The 21,605-nt window shown below is 43.9% G+C and overlaps 1 pseudogene; it reads right to left on the bottom strand.

Moving 5' to 3' along the window:
• Positions 1-5,015, bottom strand: part of LOC134484494 (H/ACA ribonucleoprotein complex subunit DKC1-like) — a 6,578-nt pseudogene extending 1,563 nt beyond the window's left edge.
• Between the last annotated feature and the right edge of the window lie 16,590 nt (positions 5,016-21,605).

Raw genomic sequence — 21,605 nt, 5'->3', positions numbered from 1 at the left:
CATACGCACCCTCCTTCCTGCCCCTCCTCCCTACCCCTTCCCCCCTCCCTTCCCCCACTACCCCCTCTACCCCCCTCACCTGAACTACCCACCCCTCCATTCTGCCCCTCCACCCCTCCCCCACTACCCACTCTACCCCTCACCTGCACTACCCAACCCTCCCTCCTGCCCCTCCATCCACCTTCCCCTACCCCCTCCCCCGCACTACCCATCGCTCCCACCCCTTGCTCACGCACCCCTCCCTCTTTCACTGCCCCTCCCCTCCCCCTGTACACCCCCCCTCACCCGCGCTCTGCTGTGACTTGACCAGGCGCGTGGCGCGCTCGATGCAGACGATGAGGCACCCGGTGACCTTGGGGTCAAGTGTCCCGCTGTGCCCCGTCTTCTCCACGCGCAGGATGCGGCGGATCCAGGCCACGACCTCGTGCGAAGAGGGGTTGGATGGCTTGTCCAGGTTGATGAAGCCGGTCCTGGGGGGGGGGGGGGATATATACATCACGTGTAGGCCAATGTCACACATGTCACTTATATAACATATATGCTACATATAGGCTACACGTCATATACATACCATATATATATACCATGTGTACGTAACATATAGAACATACGTCATATATGCATCATACACGTGTCACATATACATTATATATACATCGTGTATAGGTTATATGTTCTATATACATCATGTGTGCAGATGCAGCCGGTCCTGGGGGGGATATGTATACGACACATGTACTCTATACGTCACACATGTCACACACGTCACATATACATCATATATGCATGACATATACATCATGTATACATAACATAAAGGCCAGGGTTGGGGGATTTAGCTCAGCGGTAGAGCGCTTGCCTAGCAAGCGCAAGGCCGTGGGTTCGGTCCCCAGCTCCGAAAAGAAGATGCATCACACACGTCACACATACATTATAAACACACTATGCATAGGTTATGTGTTCTATATATGTCATGTGTTCAGACAAAGTTGGTCCTGGGGCGGGGGAGGGATGGATAAGTCATGTGTAGGCCATACATCACCCACCTGTCATATATACGTCATATATATGTTATGTATGGGCTACACATCATATATGTATTATATATACATCATGTATACATAACAGATAGGCCATACATCATATATGTGACACACATATGTCACAGATACATTATGTACACATGATGCATAGGTTATATGTTCTATATACATCATGTGTACAGATGAAGCTGGTCCTGGGGAGGCGGGAGGTACATTCGTTATACGGTGTATATATACACGCTATATATAGGTTGTGTGTTTTATATATGCTACATATCCTATGTATACACATTATACATAGGTTACATATGCAGCAGATCGCCTATATGTATACATACAGGTGATAATTGGAGCAAATTACATACACATAGGATATGATATGGTGATATATATATAACCTATATATATATGTAGGCTATATACATTATATGCTCACCCAACCATGTGTATGTATGTATGTGTATATATATATATATGTATATACAGGTCATACAGTATACAAGTGTGTACCTACAGGTCACGTACTCAGATCACATATATACACATAGATTAGGATGTAGATACTATGATATACATACATATAAATATATAGGTTAAACGTCCGGGTCTCCCCGTCCCGCCTACCTGACGTACTCCCCGATCTCCCTCTTCAGCGGGTTGGAGCCGCACGGGATGGGGCGGTGTAGTGGGTCGTCCGCACGTTCAGTCTGTCAAAGTTCTGGGGAGGCGATGGCGGGGTGGGGGGTGGGGGGTGTCAAAGGTCACCCACAGTAAAGATGGCCACCAAGCTGACTCACCCACGCCGCCCAAATCAAAGATGGCTACCAACTCTCTTCGCTCAGGCCGCCCACCTTGAAGATGGCGCTCTAACCACTCACCCACCTCTACGGTTCCTCCCCAGCCCAGTTTTGAGGAAGGGTCTCTCTCTACCTAGGCGAGGCTAGCCAAGCCCACTGGTGTCGAAGGGGTGGAGCAGGACATGGCCTCCCAGTGGTCAGCGACCTTTACGATTAGGGTTTTAGATGGGAACTGGTATGGAATCCACGCATCCCGTGACGTGGGTGGGGCGGGACCTACCTTGAGCAGCAGGGGCCACTGGGAGGTGTCCAACTGAGCCGCCTTGGACTCCGGTTTGATCAGGAAATCTTCCGCGTGCTGGATCTCCTGCGGGGGGGGGGGGGGGTGACAGGAAGTGGGGGATGACAGGAAGTGAGGGGTGACAGGAAAGGACGAGCCATGGGGGGGGGGCGTCGAGCCATGGGGGGGGGGGCGTCGGGTCCGTTAACTTGGGCCATGTCAGGCTGGACCCAAATATTTAAATATTTTAGCATATATTAATATTAATGTCCTAATAAAGCCTGGGGCCCGAAGTGGAATCTCGGGATGACGTCATCGGCCGTTCACTGTGACATCACACACGCGACATATAGTCCAGAAAGGTCGGGGATGATGTCATCGCACACTTCATTGACATCATACGTGGGACGGGTCACAGGGTCGGGGATGACGCCATGGCTCCGTGTGCTGTGTTGTCACACGTCAGAAAAATAAGAATGAAGAAAAAAAAAAAAACCCCACGGCCACTCACAGCCACGTCAGCTTCCGGCAGCGGCTTCCGCTCTTTCTTCTTCTTGTGCTTCTTCGGGAACGTCATGGCGGCTGCGGGGGAGACAAACGCAGGGACCTGAGCAGTGCCTGCTCAGACTGAGAGGTTTAAAGTCGGCTCTGATGTCGGGGCCCAAAGAAAGCCTGATGTCACCGAAAACCCATTCGTTTGAAAGCCTGATGTCACCGAAAACCCATTCGTTTGAAAGCCTGATGTCACCGAAAAAATAAATGTATTCTAAAGTCTGGCGTCACCAAAAATTAGGCCTGACATAACCGAAAACCGTTCATTTTAAACTCTGAAGTCACCCAAAGTTTATTCTTAAGTCTGAAAAACGTGAAAGTCTCACGACACCAAAAGTTTTAAAGTGTGACATCACCAAAATTAGGTCTGACGTCACAGAAAACCATATATTTTGAGCTCTGACGTAACCCAAACTTTATTCTTAGGTCTGACGTCACCGAAAAAACTTTAAAGTCTGATGTCACCAAAAGTTAATTTTAATGTTTTACGTAAAAGTAATACTCCAGTCGCTGACGTCATCAAAAATTATTCTAAGGCCTGACGTAAAAATAAACAGACATTTTAAAGTCTGACGTCAGCGGAGGGGGAACCACGTTCCTAAAGCACAACCTGGCAGAAAATCGGCCCCAGAACAGATGCTGACCAGCGCCGCCCACCCCCCCCCCCCCCCGTCACGGCTCCCGGGCTCTTAAAACGTCCCAGCGTCAACTTCCCTCGGGCGACTTCTTATGACGACAAAATCGCCTCTATGACGCCCTCGGGACCAGACTCGAGTCGTGTTTGGCGCGAGGCAGGGAGCTAAGAAAGTCACGCGGGTCTAAAACGCGCGCGTGTGGCCCCGACATGGACTCTCCGCGCCTCCTTATGACGACACAGTCTGGCCAGCCTCTATGACGCACTCGGGAGGCGACCCGGGTCATGTTTGGCCCGGGACCCAGAGCCAAGGTAGTCACGCGGGTCCGCGCTCGGCCCCGGCACACATAAAGGCCAGCGGCGCAGCGGTCAGACCGCGGGACGGGAATCGCGCGGGCCACGCGGGTCGCGCAAGCGCAGCGCCGCGCGACTGCCTCCGGGTCACTGAGCGACCGCGCTGGAACTCGCTCCGGGTTACGGATCGCGCCGCGCAGTGCCTATTCGGCGCTGCGGTCCTTACCTTCCGCGTCCGCCATGTCGCAGGCAGACAACCCGGCCAACCGCCGCTAACCGCCGCCGCGAGCCGAGAACCGCGCACGCCAACGGTCACCACGCGCCGCCGGGACACGCCCACCGCTGCTCGCACCGCCCCGGATGCAGGAAAACGGAAATAGCAGCCCGGAAGTCAAGGGGCGGGGACGGCCGAGAATGGCAGACTCCTACCGCCCGACACCACTGCGGCTACAGCAAAACGGAAGTAGCTGCCAGGAAGGCAGCCCGGAAGTGCGTAGAGGGTGGGGCCCGCACGTGCGCCGGGACGCTCTCCCGCGCTCCTCCGGGCCCCCCACACAGCCACCGCTCCGCTTAGCGGAGCTATGGAGAAGCGATCGTTGCGGCGGGTTGGAGTGGGTGGGCATAGCCTTCGCTCTCCCCCATCAGCCTTCGCTCGCCCCCATCAGCGTGGAGCGGGTGGGCGTGGCCTGCGCTGTCCTCCCTCAGACTGGAGCAGGTGGGCATGGCCTTCGCTGCCCGCCATCAGCGTGGGGCGGGTGGGCGTGTCCTGCGCTGTCCGCCTTCAGCGGGTGGGCGTGGCCTGCGCTGTCCCCCCCCCCCCTCGGCCTGGAGCAGGTGGCCGTGGCCTTCTCTGGCCCCATAGCGTGAGTGGGTGGGCGTGGCCTGCGATGTCTCCCATCACCCCTGAGCGGGTGGGCGTGGCCTGCGCTACCAGCCATCAGCCTTGAGCGGGTGGGCGTGGCCTGTGCTGTCCCCCATCTGCAAGTAGCGGGTGGGCGGGGCCTGCGCTGTCCTCCCTCTGTGTAGAGCGGGTGGGCGGGGCCTGTACAGTCTCCCTTAAGTGTAGGGAGTGGGCGTGGTCTGGGCTGTTCCTCTTTGGCGCCAACGCTCCTGGGCGTGGCCTTCAGGGCCCTAAAGTGTAGTGCGGGTGGGCGTGGCCCGCAGTGTCCTAAAGAGGGTGAGTTGGTCTTGGAGCAGGTGGGCGTGCCCCAGGCTGTCCGTCTTGCGCGTCACCCTCAGTCTAAAGCTTTGCCAAGGCCTAGGGAGGGTAGGCGTGGCCTACAACCAGTGGGCGTGGCCTGCTCGACCTGTCATCGATGGTAGGCGTAGCCTGTGCCTTCTGTTGGCTTGGTCTGCGCTGTCCATCTTCAGTGTCACCCGCTGTCTAAACCATTGTCTGGGCTTAGGGAGTGTGGGCGTGGCCTAGAGAGGGTGGGCGTGGTCGGTACTGTCTATGGGCGTGGCCCGCGCTGTCGGTCTTCAGCGTCACCAGCTGTCTAAACCGGTGCCCGCCTTAATGGACACCGACCTTTCCCTCCGCCCGCCGCGACGTCCGTTCCCGTTGAAAATAGTTTCTCTCTCTTACCCGACGCGGACGTCGTGGCCGGCAACGGTCCGCGCGGAGGGCGGCCGCCTCTGTGAAGAACGCGAGGAGGGAGCGGGGCCCTAAGATGCCTCCCGCTCTTCTATACGTTTACGGGAAACCGAGTCACGGACGCCGTGTGTGCGGTGTGCAAATGAGTCGTAAGGGGCTGGGGAGTGTGTGTCGTGTTTTCCCCGACCTGTGTGCAGTGCTCATCTCCCATATGTGTATATACGTGTGTCTATATTTCTATATATGTATATATAGCATATATTATATATTCTATTATATATGTATATGTACACTACAGTGGAGCTTCCATTTCTACCTGATCGGTGATCCCCATTTCCTTAGAACGGACTCTATGCCCAAGCTATCATATTGTGTGTGTGTGTGTGTATACATGGCATATATAGTAACTTGCATGTTTCATATTTATATATATACACACATACATACACTGTATGTATTTATATAAATATATATACATACATATACATATTGTATATATATAGTATATATCATAACTTGTATGTTTCATATATATACACACACATGTACAATACAATATGTATTTATATAAATACATATACATATATACATATATATCTGTATGAGAGATAACCATTGAACACAGGTTGGGGAAAATACGACACACACTCACCAGGCCCCTTATGCCAATGCACACGTATGTACATCTCACACACACACACAGACACACACACATAGACACACACACACACACATCACACATGCATGTACATCACACACACACGCATATACACACACATGCCCATGCACACTCATGCAACACACACACACATACTTGCAGTAAAAAATAGACTCAAGATGTTTTACAGACAGACAGACAGACACAGATACATGCGTGTGCACACATATGCATTTATTAACAGTCCTGATTAAAGAAGTCATGAGTGTGAGCAGGAGTTTCAGGGCAGGAGATGAAGGGGTCATCACGTGTTCTTTTAAAAATTATAAATAATAGTGGGATCCCATCTTAAAAACACAAATCTGGGCTGGAGAGATGGCTCAGTGGTTAAGAGCACCCGACTGCTCTTCCAGAGATCATGAGTTCAATTCCCAGCAACCACATGGTGGCTCACAACCATCTGTAAAGAGATCCAATGCCCTCTTCTGGTGTGTCTGAAGACAGCTACAGTGTACTTATATATAATAAATAAATAAATCTTTAAAAAAAACACAAATCTGAAATAAAAATAATATAAAATATACATATAAAGTGTAAAATAAATTTTTTATATATGTAAATTTTTTGTGCTCCTGAGACAGGGCTTCACTGTGTAGCCCAGGCTGTCCTAGAACTCAGAGATTCTCTCACCTCTGCCTCCTGGGTCCCAGGATTAAAGATGTAAAGGAAGCCGCACCACACCTGGCTGCTTTGTGATTCTTTAAGATAATCAATGGATGATAATTGATTATTAATTATTAATTGATAATGATTTAATCGAATGAAATAAAAATTAAAAATAAAAAAATAAATAAAAATAAAAGTCGAGGTCAGTGTCCGTGCACGTGTACAAGTTAATGTGTGATAAGAAGCAGATCAGAAGATGAAGTTATAAGGAGAAACGGATGAATAAATATTTTTCACACTCACAGACACTCACACTCACACACATATATATTACATTACAGTTCAGGAGCAAAGCCACAAAATATATATATATGATGTGTGTGTGTGTGTGTGTGTGTGTGTGTGTGTGTTTGATGATCTCAGCGCCATGTTGTATTTTACACGTAACCTGATGTTTCCTTCTCATTCATCAAACACCGTCTGGTTTGTAGATTTCTGTGGCCTACGATTCCTCCAAAAACTCATTGGACCCAAAAACTCATTCCAAATAAAAGAGCCGTTCAGTGCACTGGGCTCTCGCCAGTTCAAGGCACTTAGAATTCATGGTCAGGACTGCGCCATCGACGTCACTTATGTTCACATTTATTTATTTTATTTATTTTTTACTCCTTAGTTTTTTTCCACATTTGCACGATCGGGTTTATTTACAATTTTTCGGGGAAGGAGATGGACTCGTATAGTTTTTACACATGAAATGTATAAATTCTATACGTCCCTGAAGCATGTGACTGCCAGGCGTGTTATAGCGAAGAGGCAATGCTTCATATCTCTCTCCTTCTGTCAACCCGTTACTCAAGTCCACATATACCATGATGTACGTCACTCAATGTATAAATTCTATAAGTCCCTGAAGCAAGCACATGACTGCTGGGCAGGCTATAGCACCCTCCCCCCAAAAAAAGTAAAAATGCAAAAGAAAATTCCAAATCACGCTGTTCAGGGACGAATAGAATTTATAAATTTGGATTAAAAAAACTCAAAGGGAAGAATCAACTGGAAGGGGGGAAAGAAAATAATATAAAGAGAGGAAAATAAGGAAATTGATACAAGACGTCAGCAGAACGATGAGCCTGCTGGGAAACGTGAAAAAATATATAAATATATACATATGTATATTTTATTTATTGTATATTTATATATTTTATTTATTTATATATCATTTATTATATACATATTCAAGAAAACTATATATATTAAAAAATATATATGCAAAGTCCTTAAGTATCTCAACCTCTGTCCAAGTTTATTTCCTCATTGTCTTGGGACAACAAAAGAATGAATGAAATAAAATTAAAAAAAATAGAAAATAAATAAAATAAAATAAAAATAAGTAAATAAGATAAAATAAAAAGTAATAAAAAATAGATAAAAAATAAAATAAACCAAAAATAAAATAAAATAAATAAAATAAAAAAATAAGTAGAAAAATAAAATAAAATAAAAATAAATAAAAAATAAAAAAATAAAAAATATAAATTCTCCTCTCGCAGAAGCAGATCCCTCGCTGTCCCAGTTCAGCACAGAGCGGGTGGGCGTGGCCCCTACTGTCTGTGGGCGTGGCCTGCACTGTCCGTCTTCAGCGCCATCCCCTGTACAAACCCTTTTGGCGGCCTAGGGAGGGTGGGCGTGGCCTAGGGAGGGTGGGCGTGGCCTAGAAAGGGTGGGCGTTGCCCGCACTGTCAGTCTTCATCGTCTTCAAGGGACACCTGCATGTTTTCCCGCTCGCTGTAACGTCCGTCTTCCTTCTCTCTCCTCCTCAGTTCCGGTTTGAGGTCGCGTCCGGTCGGACGTGACGGGGGCCGCGGCGGCCTCATCTCGGGTTCCGGCTTCCTGCAGAGAGGATGAAGGGTCCTGATCTAGAGTCGGGGAAACTGTGGTGTCCGGAATATGCGTGTATACAAACCCTTCTTATAGTGTAATATATATGTATTAATTTATGTTAATATAAATATGCAATATATATGTTACTATATTGTCATATATATGTATTAATTTATGTTAAAATAATGTATATAGTGTATAATTATATTGCTATGTGTATTTATTAATATACACTATAATATCAATACATATATTTATATATATTAAGATGGATATACATATATTTATTGTGTTACATATATTAATATATATTTAAATGATATAAATTTATATCTATTATTATATTGTTATATATTAATATATATTAAAATGTAAATATATAACATATTATAATAAAAATATAAGTATATAATATACTGTCATTACAATATGTATAAATATATTGAAATTATATATAAATATAATATAGTCTCATACTTATATATTAGTATATATTAAATATATAAATATATATCTATGATTAATCTCTAAAAAACAAACAATCCAGTTGAAAAATGGGGTATAAAACTGAACAGAGAATTTGCAAAAGAAGAATCTCAAAGAGTCATTAAGCCTATAAATAAATGTTCAATGTACTTTGTCATCAGGAAAATGCAAATCAAAACAACTCTGAGATTACATCAGAGTGGCTAAGATAAAAAAATCAAGTGATAGCACATGTTGGAGAGGATGTGAACAAGGGGAACATTCCTCCATTGTAGGGCATCTTAAGAATGAGACTGAGAAACACACCTCAGAGACAAAGACAGAGACTACCTCAGAGTGAAACGCTGGAAAACAACTTTCCAAGCAAATGGTCGGAAGAAGCAAGCTGGAGTAGCCATTCTAATATCAAATAAAATCAATTTTCAACTAAAATTCATCAAAAAAGTTAAGAAAGGACACCTCATATTCATCAAAGGAAAAATCCACCAAGGTGAACTCTCAATCCTAAATATCTATGCCCCAAATACAAGGGCACCTACATACGTAAAAGAAACCTTACTAAAGCTCAAAACACACATTGCACCTCACACAATAATAGTAGGAGATTTCAACACCCCACTCTCATCAATGGACAGATCATGGAAACAGAAATTAAACAGTGATGTCGACAGACTAAGAGAAGTCATGAGCCCAATGGACTTAGATATTTATAGGACATTCTATCCTAAAGCAAAAGGATATACCTTCTTCTAGGCACCTCATGGTACTTTCTCCAAAATTGACCATATAATTGGTCAAAAAACGGGCCTCAACAGGTACAGAAAGATAGAAATAATCCCATGCGTGCTATCAGACCACCACGGGATAAAGCTTGTCTTCAATGACAATAAGGGAAGAATGCCCACATATACGTGGAAATTGAACAATGCTCTCTACTCAATGATAACCTGGTCAAGGAAGAAATAAAGAAAGAAGTTAAAGACTTCTTAGAATTTAATGAAAATGAAGGTACAACATACCCAAACTTATGGGACACAATGAAAGCTGTGCTAAGAGGAAAACTCATAGTGCCGAGTGCCTGCAGAAAGAAACAGGAGAGAGCATATGTCAGCAGCTTGACAGCACACCTAAAAGCTCTAGAACAAAAAGAAGCAAATACACCCAGGAGGAGTAGAAGACAGGAAATAATCAAACTCAGAGCTGAAATCAATCAAGTAGAAACAAAAAGGACCATAGAAAGAATCAACAGAACCAAAAGTTGGTTCTTTGAGAAAATCAACAAGATAGATAAACCCTTAGCCAGACTAACGAGAGGACACAGAGAGTGTGTCCAAATTAACAAAATCAGAAATGAAAAGGGAGACATAACTACAGATTCAGTACCTGGTATCTGTCTAGGAAATTGGTTATCAGTGTGGACTTAGGTAAATTTTTTTTGAGGTAAGTGTTCTGAAATGGCACTGGAGAACTGATTGATGGCTGAGATTCTACTCATCACAGGACATGCCATTGTTGATCATGCAAGGTGGTTTGATACTTGAGATCCTACCTGTAGGGTTTTACTGCTGTGAACCTACTGTTGCTGAACCCCCAGTGAACTAGACTATGGGGGGAGGGCAGCAATGGGGGGAGGATGGGGAGGGGAACACCCATAAGGAAGGGGAGGGGGAGGGATTAGGGGGATGATGGGTTCGGTCCCCATGTTCAGAAGTTCAGTCCATTATCCTCAAGACAGAAGCATGGGAGCATTCAGGCAGATCGAGTAGCTGAGAGTTCTACATATTCATCCAAAAGCAGAAAGGAGAAGACTAATTTCAGGAAGCTAGGAAGAAGGTCTCAAGCCCATCTCCATAGTGACACACTTCTTCCAACAAGGCCTTCTAATAGTGTCACACCCTAGGGCAAGCATATTCAACCCACCACATTCCTTTCACTGGCCACCACTGAACACAGGACTATTGGGGTCACACTGATCCATACCATAATAAAAATAAATCCCTCTGTTCAAAGTTTGTTCTGAATTATGCAGCAGACATCAATTATTTCAATCCCCAGTAACATTGATTACTAGCTAAAAATCACCATGCTAAAAACAAAACACCCCACCTTGAAGTTTCCAAGAGTTTCCAAAGTAATGCAATTTTGTCAATGTCCTTTGCTAACCACCTCAACTTCATGGAAAACCCTAATGCTAAAGGCACCATACTCTTTAACTAAAGACACAGAACACTCCATCTCAAAGTGACTAGAAAACAATGTTAAAGATTTCTAGCTTTTACACTGTCAGAATATAATATACCATCGCTTCAGCAGATGAGACCCATCCATGGTCTTACCCAGTGTTGGAATCAACATGCCTTTCAAGATCAATCAAGATCTTCTCCCGGTTGCTATGGTTGTACAACTATTATGAGGTAAACATCTACTTTGTTAGTGAGTTTGAGACCTTACCTACATGAAGGAATTTAATGTTTGGTACTGAAATTATAGTTAAAGGCTCATGGAAGGGGAGTTCATTGGTCATAGGTTAGAACTTGTTGGGAGCGATGCCCTTGAGGCCCTCCATTGTTGATGTTATTATTATGGTTAGAATTAAGTATGACTGTGTTTATGGAAAATCCCTAGCCAGCTGCAGAAGACTAATACAAATCTGGTAGTCAAGATAAATAATAATATGATAAAGACATCCTGCTGACTAATAATATGACAAACCTGTGACCTTTCTGACATCCTGTCAACATAGCCTACTCCCTGACCACACGAATACTGTGTCCTTGGCCTAGATAAATGTTTCACACTTCCCCCCTCCCTCTGTTACCCATGTTATGGTATAAATTCAGCCTTGGGGAAAACTGAAGTTGTCGCCTTGGTCTGACTCTTGTCTTGGTGTCCCCCTTTCTCTTCCAGGTACACCCCCAGACCCATCATTTACAAAAACTTATTGTAGTTTTGCTCATGGTGATGTTGTAAAATTGGCTTCTATGTTTATTTTTATATACATAGATTGTCAGAAACCTTAGTTAGAAAAGCTTCTTTTGAAGTGAACAACAATCATTGGAAAGATAAACAACTTTCCAGTATTCAGAGAATAAGTGACAGTGAAAGCAAAATCCCAAATGAGACCACAATGTCATGGAAGAGCACCAAAGAAGAGGAGGGAATAGACAATGGTTATTGTTGTTAAATGCTGTCTTCTGCACATGAGTCTGTGAACTCACAGCAACTGTGATTATCTAGATATCCATATAAGACATGCCATTTAGAATTATAGACATAAATACAGGATGTGTTCTCCATGTTCCACTCTTATGAGGAGCAAATGAGCTGTTGGAGGGGGAGTTCTAAGCACGCTTTCCATATTCTGATGCATATGCACATATCCAAGTTCATATGGGCATCACTAATTGAACTTAATGAATTATCATATATAAATGGTGACATGAAATTGGGAGAGGGTGCCGGGGTCCAGCCTTAACACAGGATCAGGGATCAGAGTTCTCAACTGAAGGCAAAGCTATATGGAAGGCGCATAATAAATATACACAGACTACTCTTTGGGTACAAACTGACAGGAAATTTCAAGACTTAAAGCTCCCCCCTCCCCCCCTCCTTCCCTCACTGCCTCCCTCCTTTGCAGCTTGAGGCTGCACACACTCTGCATTCTCTTGCACACTCTGCTTTTCTCCATTGTGCTTTTCTTTTCTCAAACTCCCACACTCATGCACACCTGTGTTCATTACTCTTTAATTCTCACATACTCGTCATACACACCTCACACATATGTCACACACACCACATGCACTCTCCTTTCTCTCACACACACAATCTTCATATATACCTCACATTCTCTCTTCACTCACTCTTCACATGCTCTCCAATTTGCTCCCTCATGATCTCTCTCATTCATTCTTCACATGTTCTTCTCGTGCTCTCCACACCTTTCTCTTGCCCCAGTCTTTTATTGATAATTCAAAAATAGGTAGAAAAAAGACATTGCACAATCATTGCCAAATCAAATTCAAAAGAATAACCACATTGCACAAAGAATTAAGAATTACAGTTGTTACCCAAAGTTTCAAGCTTTCCCTATTCTCAGGCCTGTGACCAAAATAATAACAATTGCAAACTTATCATTAGTTAAACTTTAACTTTCGACCTACTATACTTCAGAGCTCAGAGCTCCGAGCTCAGCTTGTTGCATTTTCCTGGGAAGAAAGAATCAAGTTAACCCTTAACTCAATAGTTCTGCTAGCTTTCTGTTCCTTTATATTGCACACAAACACTCTCCTAAGAATTCCACTATTTTGACTTAGTTTTACTAGTATGTAATTTTACATATTCTATACTTCCTTATCTAGGATCCACTGTTAAATGTTATATAAAACGTTTTTCGTTACTTCAATAAATTTTTCCTTTCTTGGAGTCCCAATGTTGGTGCTAATTCATTTTCTAATAAATCCTTTAAAGTTTCTTTGCAAGTCAAGCATTAATCTGAACTATTATTGTGCAGTTACTACATTGATTCCAAGATGAGCACACACAGCATGCACCTGGGCCATTAGGACTGTGCTGTGCTGTGCCCTTATCTCTCAATTTCCAATTGTTTAAGAATCATTGCATCAGGGAACATCTAGTTACACAAAATTCACCAGAGCAGAAGGAGAAAGAAGTAGGAAGGTCAGATGTAATGGAATAATTATGCACACCAAGGCCAACTGCAAAACAGCCACGCACAAATGAAAGCTACACAGCTGTTGTGCAGGACTAAGTTTAGGAGAAATGGGAACAACTGGTTTTTTATAAAGAGCTGCTTCAGGTTACTGAGATGTGTCCATCCCAGCCTACTGCAGGCAGCCTCTTATTTCAGATGGTCAGTCCCCTGGAGTGATGTGTGTCCTGCTTCTTGGGGTCCCAGACGCCACTCTACCTTACAAGGAGCTGCTGTGGGCTTCTGAGATGTCTCCATCCTGGCCTACTGCTGGCAGTCCCTGTCATCGTATGTTGTCCCCAGCATCTCTCTCACTTTTATTTAAAAAGTTGTATGGTGCAGACATCCACAGTTATAGTGGAGAGTGAGCGTCGAGTTGAGGAGATGACAACTGGAAAAATAATAAGACAAAGTAAGAAAAGTCCAACAGCAATGGTGGCATTCTATAAAAATGATCTCCAATTCACATCTTGTACAAAGGAATTCACAGAGGATGCAAGGGCAGTAGCCACTTCCTCCAAAGAAGCAGAGCCAACATGGCTATTACTGAAATTTAATGTTGAATTTAAAAGACAAATTATTAAAATGTAAGATGATATTGCGATCATAAAGAATGAATTATATTTATAGTCTCCAAAAGTTTCCATTAAACTTAACCCTTTTTGTTCTTAAGCTTTCCAAAAACCCAATATTGTACATGCTTTTATACATTGTTTAATTGAATGAGTCTCCAATGTGTGCCTGGGAAGTAATCTAGGAAAATTATAGAATCATGATTTTCATTTTGCTGATAAGGCATCAGGAAAAGAAAGGTCAAAGAACATGTTTAGGAGGTCACAAAGGGTCCAATGCAGAGGTAGAAATATAAATATCTCTAATTCTTTTTCTGTAAACTTTACCCTATGATACATTTGATTATATTATGTAGTACTGTTAAAATCTAATAATGGGCTGTAAATGTTTTTGTGAGTTCAAGAAGAAAAAAAGGAAATGAGAGGTAGAAAGTAGTGAGAGAGAGAAGGTAGGATGCAGTGGAGGGAAGAACAGGGAGATTGGAACAGGGTTTTTGGTAGATTGACAGGTGGAGAAAAAGAGACTGAAAGAGACAGAGAAACAGTAGAGAAAGAGGGAAGGAGAGGCAAGAGAGGAAGGGAGAGAGGGAAGGAGAGAGGGAAAGAAAAGGAAGAAAAGAAGGGAGGGAAGAAGGGAGACAGAGGAGGAGGGACGGACAGACAGACAGACAGACAGAACCATGAATGGTCTGCTACTCACTATGTATCCCAGACTGATCTTAAACTCAAAGAATTCCTCCTGCCTTTGTCGCTCAAATATCAGTATAACATGTGCAACCACAAACCTCATCCAGTTAGGTTCTTTTAAATTTTGTTTTACATAGCTTCACTATGTAACTCTGGCCAACCTAGAATTTACTGTTCTCCATAATGGTCTTGAATTCAAGATCCTCCTGCATAAGCTTCTCAAGAGCTGAGATCATAGGAATGTATGCTCACGAGATCTCCATGAGAAAACCCTGGAGACAGAAAACCTAGGAAAGAGATGAGGAGTCATAGACACAAACATTACCAACAGAATACAAGAGATTGAAGAGAGAATTCCAGGGACAGAAGATAGCATACAAAACATTGACAAAATAATCAAAGAAAATACAAAAAGCAAAAAGCTCCTAAACCAAAACATCCAGGAAATCCAGGACACAATGAGAAGATAGAACCTAAGGATAATAGGTATAGAAGAGAATGAAGAATCACAATTTAAGGGGCCAGTAAATATCTTCAACAAAATTATACAAGAAAACTTCCCTAACCTAAAGAAAGAGATGCCCATAAGATACAAGAAGCTTAGAGAACTTCAAAGACATTGGACCAGAAATAAAATTCCTCCAGTCACACAATAGTCAAAACACCAAACCCACAAATCAAAGAAAGAATATTAAAAGCAGTAAGGGAAAAAGGTCAAGTGACATACAAAGGCAGACCTATCAGAATCACACCAGACTTCTCACCAGAGACTATGAAAGACAGAAGATCCTGGACAGATGTCATACAGACCCTAAGAGAACACAAATGCCAGCCCAGCCTACTGTATCCACCAAAACTCTGAATTAACACAGATGGAAAAAACAAGATATTCCATGACAAAACCAAACTTACACAATATCTTTCTACAAATCCAGCACTACAAAGGAGAACAGACAGAAAACTCCAACACAAGGAAGAAAACTACACCCGAGAGAAGCAAAGAAGTAATCTTCCTGTAACAAATCCAAAAGAAGAGATACACAAACACAGTTCCACCTCTAACAACAAAAATGACAGGAAACAATCACCATTCCTTAAAAATCCCTTAACATCAATGGACTCAATTCCCCAATAAAAAGACCCAGACTAAAAGACTGAATACATAGAGAAGACCCAGCATTTTGCTGCATACAGGAAACACACCTCAGTGACAAAGACTGACATTACCTCAGAGTAAAAGGCTGGAAAACAATTTTCCAAACAAATGGTCCAAAGAAACAAGCTGGAGTAGCCATTCTAATATCGAACAAACTCGACTTTCAAATAAGTTATCAAAACAGATAAGGAAAGATGCTTTATACATCAAAGGAAAAATCTACCAGAGTGAACTCTCACTTGTTAACATCGATGCTCCAAATGCAAGTTCATAAAAGAAACTTTACTGAAGGCTATTAGCCCAAATGCTTGAATTACCCTAGATGCACAGAACACATGAAACTCAAGAAGGATGACCAAAATGCGGGTGCTTCACTCCTTCTTTAAGAGGGGAACAAGAATACCCTTGGCAGGGAATAGGGAGGCAAAGATTAAAACAGAGACTGAAGGAACACCCATTCAGAGCCTGCCCCACATGTGGCCCATACATATACAGCCACCCAATTAGACAAGATGGATGAAGCAAAGAAGTGCAGACTGACAGGAGCCGGATGTAGATCGCTCCTGAGAGACACAGCCAGAATACAGCAAATACAGAGGCGAATGCCAGCAGCAAACCACTGAACTGAGAACAGGACCCCAGTTGAAGGAATCAGAGAAAGGACTGGAAGAGCTTGAAGGGGCTCGAGACCCCATATGAACAACAATGCCAACCAACCAGAGCTTCCAGGGACTAAGCCACTACCTAAAGACTATACATGGACTGACCCTGGATCTGACCCCATAGGTAGCAATGAATATCCTAGTAAGAGCACCAGTGGAAGGGGAAGCCCTGGGTCCTGCTAAGACTGAACCCCCAGTGAACTAGTCTATGGGGGGAGGGCGGCAACGGGGGGAGGGTTGGGAGGGGAACACCCATAAGGAAGGGGAGGGGGGAGGGGGATGTTTGCCCGGAAACCGGGAAAGGGAATAACACTCGAAATGTATATAAGAAATACTCAAGTTAATAAAAAAAAAAAAAAACTAAGTCAAAATAGTGGAATTCTTAGGAGAGTGTTTGTGTGCAATATAAAGGAGCAGAAAGCTAGCCGAACTATTGAGTTAAGGGTTAACTTGATTCTTTCTGACTACTGCCTGGCAGTTTTGTCTGTCATTTATCATTAGAGCTTCCCAGGAAAATGCAACAAGCTGAGCTCAGAGCTCTGAGCTCTGAAGTATAGTAGGTCGAAAGTTAAAGTTTAACTAATGATAAGTTTGCAATTGTTATTATTTTGGTCACAGGCCTGAGAATAGGGAAAGCTTGAAACTTTGAGTAACAACTGTAATTCTTAATTCTTTGTGCAATGTGGTTATTCTTTTGAATTTGATTTGGCAATGATTGTGCAAAGTCTTTTCTTTAAACCTGCTTTTGGAGTAACATTAAAATAGTGGGGCAAGAAGGAGGCAAGAGAGAACGAGAGGAGCATGTGAAGCTAAGCGTGAGTGAAGAGAGAGTGTGAAGAGTGAATGAAGAGAGAATGTGAGGTGTGTATGAAGAATGTGTGTGTGAGTGAAAGGAAAGTGCATGTGATGTGTGTGAGATATGTGTGAGGTGTGTATGACGAGTGTGTGTGAGAGTGAAAGAGGAATTAAGACATCTGTGTATGTGTGTGTGAGTTTGAGAAAAGAAAAGTACAGAGGAGAAAAGAAGAGCACACAAGAAAGTGCAGAGTGTGCAGCCTCAAGCTGCAGGTGTGTGTGTGTTTGTGTGTGTGTGTGTGTGTGTGTGTGTGTGTGTGTGTATGAGAGAGACAGACAGACAGACAGACACACAGAGACAGAGAGACAGAGAGGGAGAGAGAGAGATGGAGGAGGAGAAGAAGAATGAAAGGAAGAAGAGGAAGAGGAGGGAGGGAGGAGGAGGAAGATGACAAAGACAACGAAGAAGAAGAATTGAAGAAACTTTAAGCATTGAAAAATTGCCTGTCGGTTTGTACTCCAAAGTAGTCTTTTATACTTTTTCCCCTGCTTCCAGTTGAGAACTGTCATTCAGAATTGAGGCTGGACCCTGACAATAGTCAGAGACGGCCAGCTGCACTTGGCTCTGGACGGTTGCTAAATGCTCTGAGCACAATTCTGTGTGCCTGCCTGCCAGCCTATCTCCATCATAGTCAAGGACACCAGCCCTCTGGTACTGTGAGCTCCCAGTGAATCAATCTTAGCTTCTTGAGGTACCTTGTTCATGGGGTACTTCATGACAATACAAGGATAAGAAAGACACTGGAATTTAGTGTGGCTTCAGATGTCACATGCGTACTTGTAACTATTGCAATAGTCTTCTGCATGACTTCAGAACCTCTGTGAGTTCATATGTGCAGCTGCCCTGCTGTATGAGAAGGAATACCATTGACCTGTAGCCATCCACATCCTCTGGCTCTCATATTCTGTCTTTTCCACCCCTACCATTCCACAATGGATCTCTGATCCTTGGAAGGCAGAGTGCAGTCTAGAAGTTTTCCACTGGCTTTGCTGCAACTGGTGAGTCTGACAAAAGCCACCTAGTGGGTTAAGAGACTTGAGAGATGGCTTCGTGGTTAAGAGTGATTTGTGTTCTGACACAGGAGTTTGGCATACAAATGCCTGTAGGAATTCCAGCTCCAGGGGACCCAACACTCTCTGCTGGCTTATGCTGGCACCTAAGACATATGCCCCAACCATGCACAGCCAGGCAATTAAGCACTTGACTAAAGGTTTTTAAAAAGTCCTGCTACTCTAAAAGAACACAGTCTTTGTTGTGATACTGTCTGCCTCTCTGCCTTCTTAGTAGTCTTCTAAATAAAACTTTTTCTTTCTCCAACAACTGCCCTGGCTGTTTGCCCTTTCTAGCTGACAAGGAGTAAATGAACTTAGGTTTGTGATTATAACACTGGCAGCAGGTGACAACAGTCCCCAAAGTATATCATGGACTTGCATAGAGAAGCAAAACACACAAAGTCAAAAAGCAAACAAGCTATAAAACACCAAACCAACGGATGCAAAGAGCTATTCTCCAGGTTTTTCAACTGCCGTGGCTGAGCCCAAAAATGATTTTTTCTTTTGAATGTCAAGGGTCATCTGATATCCTTTGTTTAGACAGGCTGACCCCCTGCCATTGTGACAGGGGACAAATGAATGATTTTAGAAAAGCAAATGTGTGCTGCATAACCATATAACAAAAGCTAGTTATGGATTTTGAGCACCTCACTACACTTTCACCACAGAACTGGCATCCACACCAATGTTTATCACGCCCTTGTGAGGCAGAGGAGGGGAGGAAGGCTAAGACTAGCCTGGAATTCATAGCAAGACCCTGCCTCCAATTCAAACAAACAGGCCCTTGATAAGTAGTGTGAAATCACATGGTTTTATATTCTTTTTATAAAGTGAAGAGCTTGCACAGCGTACATAGTTGGTGTCCAAGTTTAAGTACCTCTTGGGTTAACGTCCATGGTCATCTATTGCTTCAGTGTCACACTTGGAATCCAAACCTAGTTTTCCCTTCTGTTCAGGCCAAATAGTAGTTATCAAGTTTTAATTCACTGGCACCCTGAAGACTCCTGGAGGTATGGGTACACAGAGAGGCAAGGAATGGTTCTTTCAGTAAACTAGATGTAGCCCAAGGTAAGGTAAGTAGCGTCTGGACCTGTCACATTCCAATCTCTGCACAGGAAACACAGCTTCTTTTCTAACATTGACCCCACAATCGCCTAAAACTCATACTGATTGTGGCCAGTATGAGTCACACAGTGAGTCTGAGGCCAGCCTACAGTGCATAGTGAGAACTTGCCTCACTGGTGCTCATAGGCCTCACTGGGTTTACAGGAGATGCTAGGCCTCCTCTTCTCTCTCTTAGCTGGTGTCTGGTACATGTTGGACTCAGCACTCTGTTACACATTTTACAGGGGAATATCAGGAAAGGGGGAAGCAACCTCTAGCCCAAGATTGTTTATTGGATGAGGCATGTGTACTTGGCCAATGAGATGTGAAGTTTGGTTCCACCATACAGACAGAGAGAGGGGGCAGACATTTCTCCCCATGGGAGGACTGTAAAACCCACTCTCTTGCCCCTAAACCAATGTTCCAGAGACGTTTTTGCCCCTGGTCTCCATGACAGTGTGTACACATTCCCTTTCTGCAGAACTCGGTGCTGAGAATGACTTTTTCTTTCATCAGTCTCTGAATTTGTTACTGTTTTATTCCCAACAGAGATTAAGTGCACATGGGAGAGAGCACAACATTGTTACCCTGTGTACTTTTGTATTTTGATGGCTTAATGGGGAGAAGAACTGGACAGATGGGACTCAGAGATACATTTAAGGGTGCTTGTTGTACCATCCTGAGTGTAAGAAAAGTAAGGCAGAGAGGCAGAATGACTCCATCTCAACAGGCTGAGACTGTTTTGTTGCAATAGTGAGTGGCGTCAACCTTTTCCTGGGATGAACGTTGAGTGCACTTAGTGGCGTGAAGGAAAATATTTTTATACATAAACACATACTTGGGTAGCTACCAGGAACTTCCAGCTTGTGTGTACTCTGTGTGTGTGTGTGTGTGTGTGTGTGTGTGTGTGTGTGTGTGTGTGTGTGATTTGAGTGGAATCTGTGTAGTTTGCTTTTGAGGCCCAGACATATTGTTTCTGCAGGTGGACAGAAATGAGCAGGCAGGATGGACCTAAGTCACTCTTTTTGACTGAGGGTTGTTGACCCTTACATCTTGACTTGATTCCTCATGACCTGAGGCTATTATCATTATCCAACATAACCCAATTCTGGAAGGGTAAAAAGAAGATGGGAGAGGGGCCATAGTTTCATGTGAGTGGGAAGGCCGGGTGGCAAGTGGGGATGGGACATCATCCATCTAGAGGAGTCAAGGAGATGGGTATGTTCTGAATGGTGGAAGGAGCATGCTGAGACCCTTCCAGGTAGGATAGGCAGGGACTGTGAGGTTTGGACCATAAAGGACTCTGTGACCCTCTGAGCAGTGCAAGCTTGTAGTCTACATTGGAGAAACTTGGTGAGACAGCAGAAAGAACCGGAAACAAAGAGTGAAGTTAGCACAAATCATAATGTTAGTACCTGACTAGGAAGCAAAACCATCACTTGGCAGTCAGGTAAATGCTGTCTGCCCCTTTTCTGTTTTTAATTCTGTTCAGTGATGGCTTAGCTTTCTCTGGTACTTGGCCAGATCGGTCACAGAAAGCCAGCATCCTTCCTCTAGCAAGGCAGAGACACCTTCCTTTTCGGCAATCATTACATGTAATGCATTGCATTTTGGGAGGAACACTGCAGCCAGGCAATCTATTTGGTTCAGTAGGGTGACTATACTTTGCTGTACCAAAGTCAGGTCTTCCTTTGGCTGTCTTGTACCGCTTGGAGCTCAATTGCTCGTACGTGGGTGCCTCTTAATGCCTCGTGCTGGTGAGATCCACTGGGAGAGCTGCTTACATGGAGGGTTTCTTTGGGTATGAGGTGAATTTCAGTAGGGTGAAGACCGTGTAAAAGTGTGAAAATGCAGATGATAATGAGGAAAGGAGTGATCCAGGGAAAGAGACAGACTGAGAGAGAACTCATGGCCCATGCATAA

This window comes from Rattus norvegicus, chromosome Y (assembly GCF_036323735.1).
Source record: "Rattus norvegicus strain BN/NHsdMcwi chromosome Y, GRCr8, whole genome shotgun sequence".
Classification (NCBI taxonomy): domain Eukaryota; kingdom Metazoa; phylum Chordata; class Mammalia; order Rodentia; family Muridae; genus Rattus; species Rattus norvegicus.
The sequence above is the reverse complement of the archived record's forward strand: the minus strand, read 5'-3'. Positions and strand labels throughout refer to the sequence as shown.